The sequence below is a fragment of the Lonchura striata genome, chromosome 15 (assembly GCF_046129695.1).
Source record: "Lonchura striata isolate bLonStr1 chromosome 15, bLonStr1.mat, whole genome shotgun sequence".
NCBI classification, from domain to species: Eukaryota; Metazoa; Chordata; class Aves; order Passeriformes; family Estrildidae; genus Lonchura; species Lonchura striata.
The window spans coordinates 6,881,568-6,890,797 of NC_134617.1; the positions used below are offsets into that span (position 1 = coordinate 6,881,568).

Here is a 9,230-nt window from a genome sequence, read left to right on the forward strand (position 1 = left end):
CTACTTAAAGCAGTTTTCAACTTACACACATGAGAATACTTATATGTGACTTAATTAGCTGAAGAAATGGGCTCATATTGCTCTAGTGTAACAGAAATTATGCAAATTGCAGAAGAAAATGTTGTTAGTTATTATATCAACCAATGAAATACATTATATACTCCCTAGACAAGTTTAGAAAAATACCTTTTTGCTTTACAAAACATAAATAATTAAATTAACTGTTAGCTATTTTAATCATCTGTTTCAAAAGCAAATTTTGGAAGTTCATAAACATTTAATCCATTATCCATAAACTAAATAACATTTAGGTGCTTGCATGCAGTTCCGGTGAAGTGCACTCTTGCACTTGAGGGCGCAGTGTGGCACCAACTAGCTCAGGTTTCTCCACAAAGAATGAGATCTTATGAGTGAGTCCACTTTGTAAAGTGCAGGACACAAAAAGTTGGAAAAAGTGCAACAAGTAGTGTGATAAATGCAAATCCTGGTTTTCTGCTGCCTTTGATTTTCTCATTTTCTGATTTCTCTATGAGTGACGCTGCATACTAATTAGTAAGATATTTAGAGAGCTTAAACCAAAAGTGAAGTCAATAAATCTTTAGCTAGATTTTTCATTGTTTTAAAGAGAAAAAATATCTTCTTTCCTTTCTCAGAGTGTTTTTCCTTGCAGATCTGTACTTAAATTTGGTACACCACACTAAGGGATAACTCCCAGACCTTTTGATTCAATAGGAATTTTTGTAGGGTGAAAAAGGGAAAAAAATGTTTTAGGGATTTAAAAAAGGACCTTAATTATTGACAGAATCAAAGGGAAACCTGAGTTTTTGGTTAATGCAGGTGTGCAGCTCAGCTTCACCATGTCTGTTATCAGCTCCCCTTATATTACAGGTTTGGCTAATTTCTTGTCAGGCCTTTCCATGTTTGATGGAAGCTAGAGTAGGCAGGTTAGATGTTAACAGTGAGATCGCTTAGTGATCTCTGACCAGAAATCCTTTGAAATATCTTCACTGATCCATCTGAGGGAATTAATCATATGTAAGCATGTGACCTTTGGAAACAGAACTGAAAAATGCAGGGCTCTAGCCTAATGGTAGACTGAAGGCTTGTACATGCACCAGTACAACCTCCCCAGAAACCACTAAATTATTATTCTTTAATTTTTTTCTATTTAGATCCTCAGTTTATATTGTTCCTGACTCACACATTCACCTTGAATGCTGATGATACTCTCATATAGGCAGATGTAACTTCCTCAAATACTAAGAAACAGAGCAACCAAGGAATCATGACATAATTTTCAGCTAGAAAAAGAAAAAAAGAAGGGTCTAATAACATCAAATGCATTTAGTGTGCTACAGGTTCATTGTTAGAAGTGCATACCATGGCAAATTTCTGTTGACACCTCACCTGATATAATATAGATCTCTTTAAACTATCTCACATAATCAAGAGAGTTCCTTTTTCTACAGCAGATCTCCTTCTTAGGGGTGAACCTTAAAAGCACACAAAGATGAAAGTTACAGAATTGTGAAAAAGCCATAATTTATAATAACTTGGGTGGCAATAAAAAAGTGTAATAATGGCTTCAATGAAATAAAGTGGAGATGGTTAATTTTTTTAGGTGGAACTTGTTTAAATTTTCTAGCAGTGTGAAAGAAAGAGACCTCTAATTGAATTGCCACTTTGTGCAAGTGGGGAGGCAAAGACACCTCTGGTAGATAGCTGTGTTTTGTTAACAGAGTGGTAATTGGCATCCCACTGTTAAGATACAGTGTCTTGCCATCTTTCCTTTTCCTCTTTGGTCTAATAATTTCAGAAGATTTTACACATTGCCCTGACTGCTGTTGGAAATTGTCTTAGTATTAGTAACTATTACTACTAGAAATAGAAATGGTGTTAGTATTAGTAACTGTAGCAAATTTTTCAGGACCTCTTTTAAAAAGCAAAAAAACCCTCAAACCCTCATGTGAAAATGGCTCTATTGAGTGAAGTGAGGAAGAAAAAATGTGAAGCTCAAATGTAGTATAAAGGCTTAAGTTGAAGAGTTTTGTTGTTTTTCTAATAAACATAAACCAAACATGTTTGTTTTTTAAGTACAATAAGAGCAATAAAAAAAATCCCATCATTCTCTGCCAATTATCACTTCAGGCTTGATCTTGTCAGAATTCATAAGCTCCCAGTGCAGTATCCAGTACTGCCAGGAAATGTTGGTATTGATTCCCCTGAGTCAATGCTTTATAATGGCTGGGGGTGATGCCACCCAAGGCACTGTCACATAATCCTGAGGCCCTGCTTTGGTCCTTACCTGTGTCAGGGTTGCCATATGAGTCTGTAAATACAGAAGGAAAAGATCTTTCCTTCCATTGTATTATATTGGTGGGTAACCACTGCTGTCTTGGAACTCTCACAACAGGCTGAATTTTCAGGTGCATCTCCAAAAATTCCAATTATGATTTTTGCCAGTCAGGCATCCCCTCCCAGGACCTCAGTGTTACTATTGGTGTTTTGTTTCTTAAAAATACACCACCACTTTCAGGTAAAGGAGAAAATCTGGGGATGCTGTGGAAGAAGAGGAGTAAATGGGATTTAAAGGCAGTCCCATTTGTTGTATTTTAGTTGTAAATTGAAAAGTCATTGAGGAGTTGCATGGTTTTGATTTTTTGGAGAAAATGTTATATTTATATGTAAGAGAAAAACTGCTTGATAAAAAACTTTGCAGTTTACTATTAAGTGATGCTGCTTTTTACTCATAAAGAAAAGCTTAATGGCTGAGACACTTCAGGGAAACTTAGATATTTGGTCTATTCCCAGGTCTTGGGTAGTTTTTTTATGTTGTGACACATTGTTTATGATTCCAAACTTTGCCTTAGTAGTCTTTTTACAGAATGGTCACTGTCTTCCTTACTTTTCTCTATGTAGGCTGCAGGCTGTCTGGAGCAGGGACTTCTCATTGTATTACTAAATGCATGTATCATGCCTGGCACAACCAGAGCTAATGTGGTTTGGGTAAGTAGATATATATTTAAAGCTACTGTTTTAAAAAAAAAATTATTGTAATGTGCTGCTGCTGAATTGGAGTGCTTCCAGTTAAAGTTACTTTTATGTCTGGTTGTAGAGAAAATGTTTCACAGTGAAAGCTATAAATTTTCATTAACCAAAACCAACTAAATTTGCCACAGGCTTCCAACTTCAGCTTATTATGTGTCTCTGAAAGTAAAGTATTTCTGTTATTTGTAGAGACTGAGCTGCAAAATCCATAACTGCTCAAGAAATTATGTAGATATGATGGATCCCAGAATAAGAAAGATGGAGGGAAGGAAAGAGCAAAATTTTGTCCTGAATAAACAGAATGTGAGAGAAGATTTTGAACTAATTTAAGACTGTAGGATAACAGAAAAGTTCTATTTATTCTCTTCTATGATTGACTTATGATTTCTTACCATTGTGCTCATATTTTATAAAGCCCAATTAAAAATAATAACAGTTTGATTCCTTATATAGTCATGGCCACTATTGTATCAAAAAATCCAGTTTTTTTTCAGGCTAGCCTCTGATTAGTGCAGATACAAAAAATAATATAACTATGGATCTAGGTGCAAGTTAACTTTTTCAAAATAATTTCTGATACAGATCTCTTTTCATTTGACTGTGACATTCTGTAGAGATTCTTAATTAGCTAAACTTCTTTTAAAATTCAATTTTAGTTCAGAATCAGAACAGTCAGTTGTTTGATTTCCCACTGGTGGGGAAGTGAGTGAGCAGCTCCATGCTGCTTAGCTGCCAGCTGGGGTTAAACCATGACAACTCATTATGTAAAGCTTTTCTTCTAGAGCAGCTCTGAGATGCACTGAGCATAGAGTCCAAAGGGAAATACTTGCTTTGTGCCTGAAGTATCTCTGAAATTTATTAAAACTAGTTTTGTGATAGTTTGGAGGTAGTGCCTTGATCTGAACTTTGGGTCTTAATTCTCAATTCTGCCTTTTTTATTTCTCTTCCTCCTTTATGTTCCCTAAGTGGGCAGAGGTGATGGTGTCTTAACCAAAATTTATATTGCTTTATGAAGTGGAACTTCACTGGCATTAATTAAAGATATGGTCCCTGCTTGTTGAGAAGGAAAAAAAAAGTGATTTGAGATATTGATAATCAAAATTTCAATCTTTGCTGTGAATAATTGACATGAGATCCAAATCTCTGTAAAGAAGCTTTAATTTATACTCATAAACAGGACAGAAGCCATAGGCAGCTGGTAAGAATTTGCTTTGAGATATTTTCTCAGGTTAGGGGCCTTCTTCATGATAACAGTTGTGAGGTTTATTGTTATTTAATTTAAAATTCCAGAAAACCTTTCTATTTCAGGACAAATAAAAAATAACACACATCCTTAGGGACCATAGGAAGAAGAGATTGAACTATGGCTTATAACAAATTGTAAGAAACAAAAAAAAATCTCAGATGTTTTCCTGCACAGGTAAATAAATGTTCATCTTTGGTATTAAATCTTGCATTATGTCTGAACCAGAGCAGGAGCTCACAACCTCCAGAGTATCACTTCCTACTTCTTTCTTCTGCTTGTTTATCATCAGTGTATTCCTTCCTTCATCTTCTTCCCTTGGCTCAGGAACTCATCTGACACTTACCATGAGCTGATTTAGCTGAATCTGACTAAATGAGCAGAAAACTACAGCCCAAAAAAAAAAAAAAAAAAAAAAAAAAAAAAAAAATATCCCACCACAAAAACCCTAACCAACCACAACAAACACTGCTTCCCCCTGCCCCCAACCCCCAGTTTTTTTCTGCTTAGTTGGAGAGTTGAACAATCTCACTAAAAGTCAAGTGAGTGGAAGAGACAGTGCAAGGATGAAAACATATAATTGAAGAGAGACCTAGTCTCTCCATGGGAAATTATATCTCACTTCAGTTACAGGGCAGGAAGTTCTGTTATTAAATTGAAAATCTACGTGTAATCCTTTTTATTTTCTAGTAAGTCTCTCCCTCTTGCAATTAAAAAACTTTTAAAATGTTACAGTATGTATTTTTTAAAAAAACATGTCAAATATTAATTTGGAATTTTGCATTTTTTTCTCTTTTTAGAAGACCATCAATACAAAAATTTAATCTTCGTGAATCATGCAAGCTGGCAATGGCATCTTTTGTATCTGCTGCAGTCTGAGAAATCTGTTATATAGGTGAAACTTAACAATCTACATTTCTTTTGCATATGCCTAATTTTTTTTATTTGAGTGATCTTGCTTAGGAATAAAATAGTCAGAATTTGCACCTTGCCAACACAAAAAATTAGGCATCTCAGGAAATGCCATGTTCCCATTTTTTTTTATTAGTTCTCCTTCTACTGGTTTGACCTGTTAGAGGCCAGTTCTGGTCATAGTTGACCAGTCTGATTTCCATATCACTGTCTGCACATACTTGACTTTTTCCTTTGACTGTGACAGTTTCCTAGATGCTCTACTGGAGTCTGATGAAAATTCAGCTGCTGTGAGAAACATGTGGCAGCAACACTCTGTGATGACTCAAGAGTTGGCAGGGAGCCCTATAGTTTTGCTGAGTAAGTTGTTATTCCTGAGTTTGCAATTTAATGGCTTATATTTTTGCTGGAAAAACTTATATTATGATGTGAGAGATATTATGGCTTGTTTTTAATTTTCACATTCTCCTACCTATGACTTTTTCTGTTGTTTTATAGTATCAGTCTAAAACAAGAATTTAAAAACAGTAGTCTCCTTTTCAGAATCTGAGAATCTTTCACACACATCTTTCTCTGAGTTGTTTCTGATGACTACATTGACTTGTAAAGCATTAAAGAAAGAACCTGATTTTATTTTTTTAAAATGATGATAATAAAATGTATTATGAAATAAGAGCTATGCCTTGATATAAGTAGCAATTTTTGCTGGACTGAATTTCTGTCTCAAAATTCCCAGATATTTCAGTCTTAAAAAAGGCAATTTTTTTTGTTCCTACTTGTAGAAACACTACATTGTACAATAGGAAATAAAACCCAGACTTCTCAAGGTTTTACATTCTTCTTTGCAGAGATACTCTCAATTTTTATCTTAATCTTGAAATATTGTAACAACTCATGGGATTAGTTTAAAAAGACCTCAGTGTGCTGCTATGTCCACATTTGCAAACAAAATTTAAGAAACCCAACCTGAGAAACCTTTTTTTAATATAGTTCTGAGTATACAGTTCATTACTGTCACTAAAACACTCAGATTTAGCTTGACTTAAATGTCAGAAAATATTATTCAGGTGTAGAAGACACCAAAGATCACATCTAACTGTTCTATTGAATCTTAATTATCAGGGAGACCATATAAAGCTCAGAAGCTTCTGTGAACTAAGAAAACAACCCTGACATTCTCTGCTCAGTTCTGGATATTTGTTACTGACTTTCATCTCCAGTGATAATCTCCAAAGACCCAGGATTCTGGTTTACCTAAAAATTGCATTTACTTTCAAACTTTGCTGTTAAGTTATTATTACCAAATAACTGGAGGGACTAGAACCTCATAAAAAGCATTTTATTTCCCATTAGAAGAGTTAGAGTTCAGGCAACAACATTACATAAAGCAAAGCTTGTTTCTTATCTGCAGCTCAGTTTACTTAGTGTTAAATAAATTCTGTGCATTGACACTCTGTCCTATTTGGGTTTTATAAGAATCAGCAGGTTTTGTGCAGGTCCCATTATGTTTAGAAAATATCACAATATTTTAAAGAGATATAATAACCAAATATCTGTGAAAAGGCCTAATGCATCTTCACTTGAGATAAGACCACAGCCCACATCATGGACTCTTCTGGCAAGTAGGGAAAAAAAATTGGATTTTTTCTTTTAGATTTTCTTTTTTGATGTTTGTTCCTGGCAGGATTATTTCTAATTAGATTGTTCTTTTTCCCAGTCTCAGAAGGGACACATACAGTGCATGAACAAGCAGACTTTGTAGCTCGTGCATCTGAACTGCAGCTAATAAAGTGCACTGACACGGCAGCTAAATTTGCATTTTTAAGAAGTCCATTGTCACGACTAATTACATAATTTGCCTTTGTTATGAGAGCAATCTGTGAAAGACTCTGCATCAAACTTCAGATTATTTGGGCTTTTATTATGGTTAAGTATATGAACTTGCAATGTGATCTTGAAAAATTCTTCAGATGCTCAAAAGCATGAGGTGAGTTTTATTTGAGAGGGCTGCATGAAATGTTCTCCCTTGTAATTTAATTGGCACTGTATTTCCTGTATTATAAAATATTATTGGGATATCAGTATCTATATGTTTCTTCCTGACATTTCCACTGTTATGAAAAGCAAAGTTGAAATCTCATATCAAAGAAGTTGGAAAATATGGTTGTATTCATATTCAAACACAAGCAAAGCAACTCTAAGCCTGTTTTCTCATTTCTGCCTTGAATAAGTAAAAACTATTCCTGGTATTTTCTGGACAAGATCTCTGTCAAGATCAATGAACTAATACACAGGTTTCTGTGATGTGCTGAAAAAGTAAATGCACCAGGGAACCTTTCTGAATATTTATGTAATGCCCCTGTTGCTGTGCATTCTGTGGGAATGTTATGTGTGAGGACAAATGGGATCAACACTTGGATGCTGAGAGTGATGTTTGGAGAGGATGAGATAATTTACCATTATGAAGTTAGGATGGAAACCTTTTGGTTGGCTGCAGCACACAAACCCTGCTTCCTTTGTGGTACTGAAGCCTGTGCTTATCACAATGTTGTGAGCAGGTTTCAGTCAGTGCTCAGCTGGCATTTTTAATCCATTTTTAATCTATTTTTTAGAATTGAGCTGATCCAAACTTGTAGTTTTCAGTTTGTGGGACATTCTGATTTTCATGTTTTGTTTTCATCTCAGGATATAAATCAATGCACTTTCCAAAACAATTCTCAATGCAGCTTTGTTGAAACGGACACATTGCTGACAAAAATGGTCTGTGATAGTCCAACATCATTTTTCCCATGGCTGCTTTGCTGTGTAGAACTTTATTCTGGGAAACTTCAGGTATGTAACTATGTGTCCTCTGTCCTTTGTGAAACGGAGTGATAGCATTGTCACAAAACACACAGGACACTATGAACACTATGAGTTTTACTTCTGAAGTTTAATAACAATCTTACCAATTTTACCTTTTGCTTTGCATTAGTCGTGTTTTCCTACATTTTGGATTGCATACTCCATTTAATGGCCAAATTCCTTTCTTTTCATAGCCATTTTTCCAATGTTTTCAGGAAAAACATATTGAGGTGTAAATTTTAGACCATGACCTCACTCTGGCGGGTCTGTTTAAAAACTGAAAGAAAAGTGATCTTGTCCCAGAACTTACCATCTCTGTGACTTTATTCTGTGGCTCTGTTTGACAGAGAATGGTCAGTCACACTGGTTGTGTTAGATCTTACCTGGATTTATAGGTTATCAGTTGCTGTCTGGGCAAATCTTTCTGCAAAACCTGCTGAAAACTGCTGTGCCCAGTATTTCTGTTACATTGTCAGGTGCAGCTCTTCAGTGACGTGGATGTGTCTTGTAGCTCAAACTTCACAAGCTTGCCTAGATGAAAATTATTTTATATTTTATTTTTAGAAAAGAATTACTTTCTTAAATTATTCCTGTATAATTGGATAATGTGACTTATCTTAATGTTGGGAAATAGAAAAAACAAAACAAAACAAAACAAAAACAAACAAACAAAAAAGAAATTAGGCATGCTGACTTTTATGGAATTTGTGTTCCTAAGGCAATGATTTTCAAGATTTTTTTAATTGATTATTTTTTCATTCTCATTGATAAATACTAAGAGAAAGGAAATATTATGTGTTCATCTGGTGTGCAGGAACTGTGGATTGACACATCCAAGTGGCTTTTAGAATCCTTATAAATAATTATATAGGAGTTACTTTAACTTAATTTTACTTTATTTAAGAAACAGTGCAAAATGTAGGTACTTAGTCAATTGGCTTCCAAGAAAGAGGAAATGTAGGGCATATAATATGTTACATTTAGAAATCCATAGAAACATGACTTTTCATATATTCATTGTTTTTCTACTATACAATATAATAATTTTTTATTTTCTAATTTCTACATTTTACACTGTTTCTAGACAAAGTCACTCTCTTGTAGTCTGTGACTGTCAACTATTCCCTTCAAGAACAGATTACTGACCATTTTTTGAGTTTACTGTTGGTGAAGAAGCCAAAAA

General features: G+C 34.6%; 1 long non-coding RNA gene across 1 annotated transcript; it reads left to right on the forward strand.

The window, feature by feature from the left end:
- Nucleotides 1-2,949: 2,949 nt before the first annotated feature.
- On the forward strand, nucleotides 2,950-7,921 carry LOC110482710 (uncharacterized). The gene is made up of 3 exons (XR_002467448.2): nucleotides 2,950-3,006; nucleotides 5,092-5,186; nucleotides 7,889-7,921. It is a non-coding gene; the product is annotated as an uncharacterized LOC110482710 (long non-coding RNA).
- The last annotated feature ends 1,309 nt before the right edge of the window (nucleotides 7,922-9,230 follow it).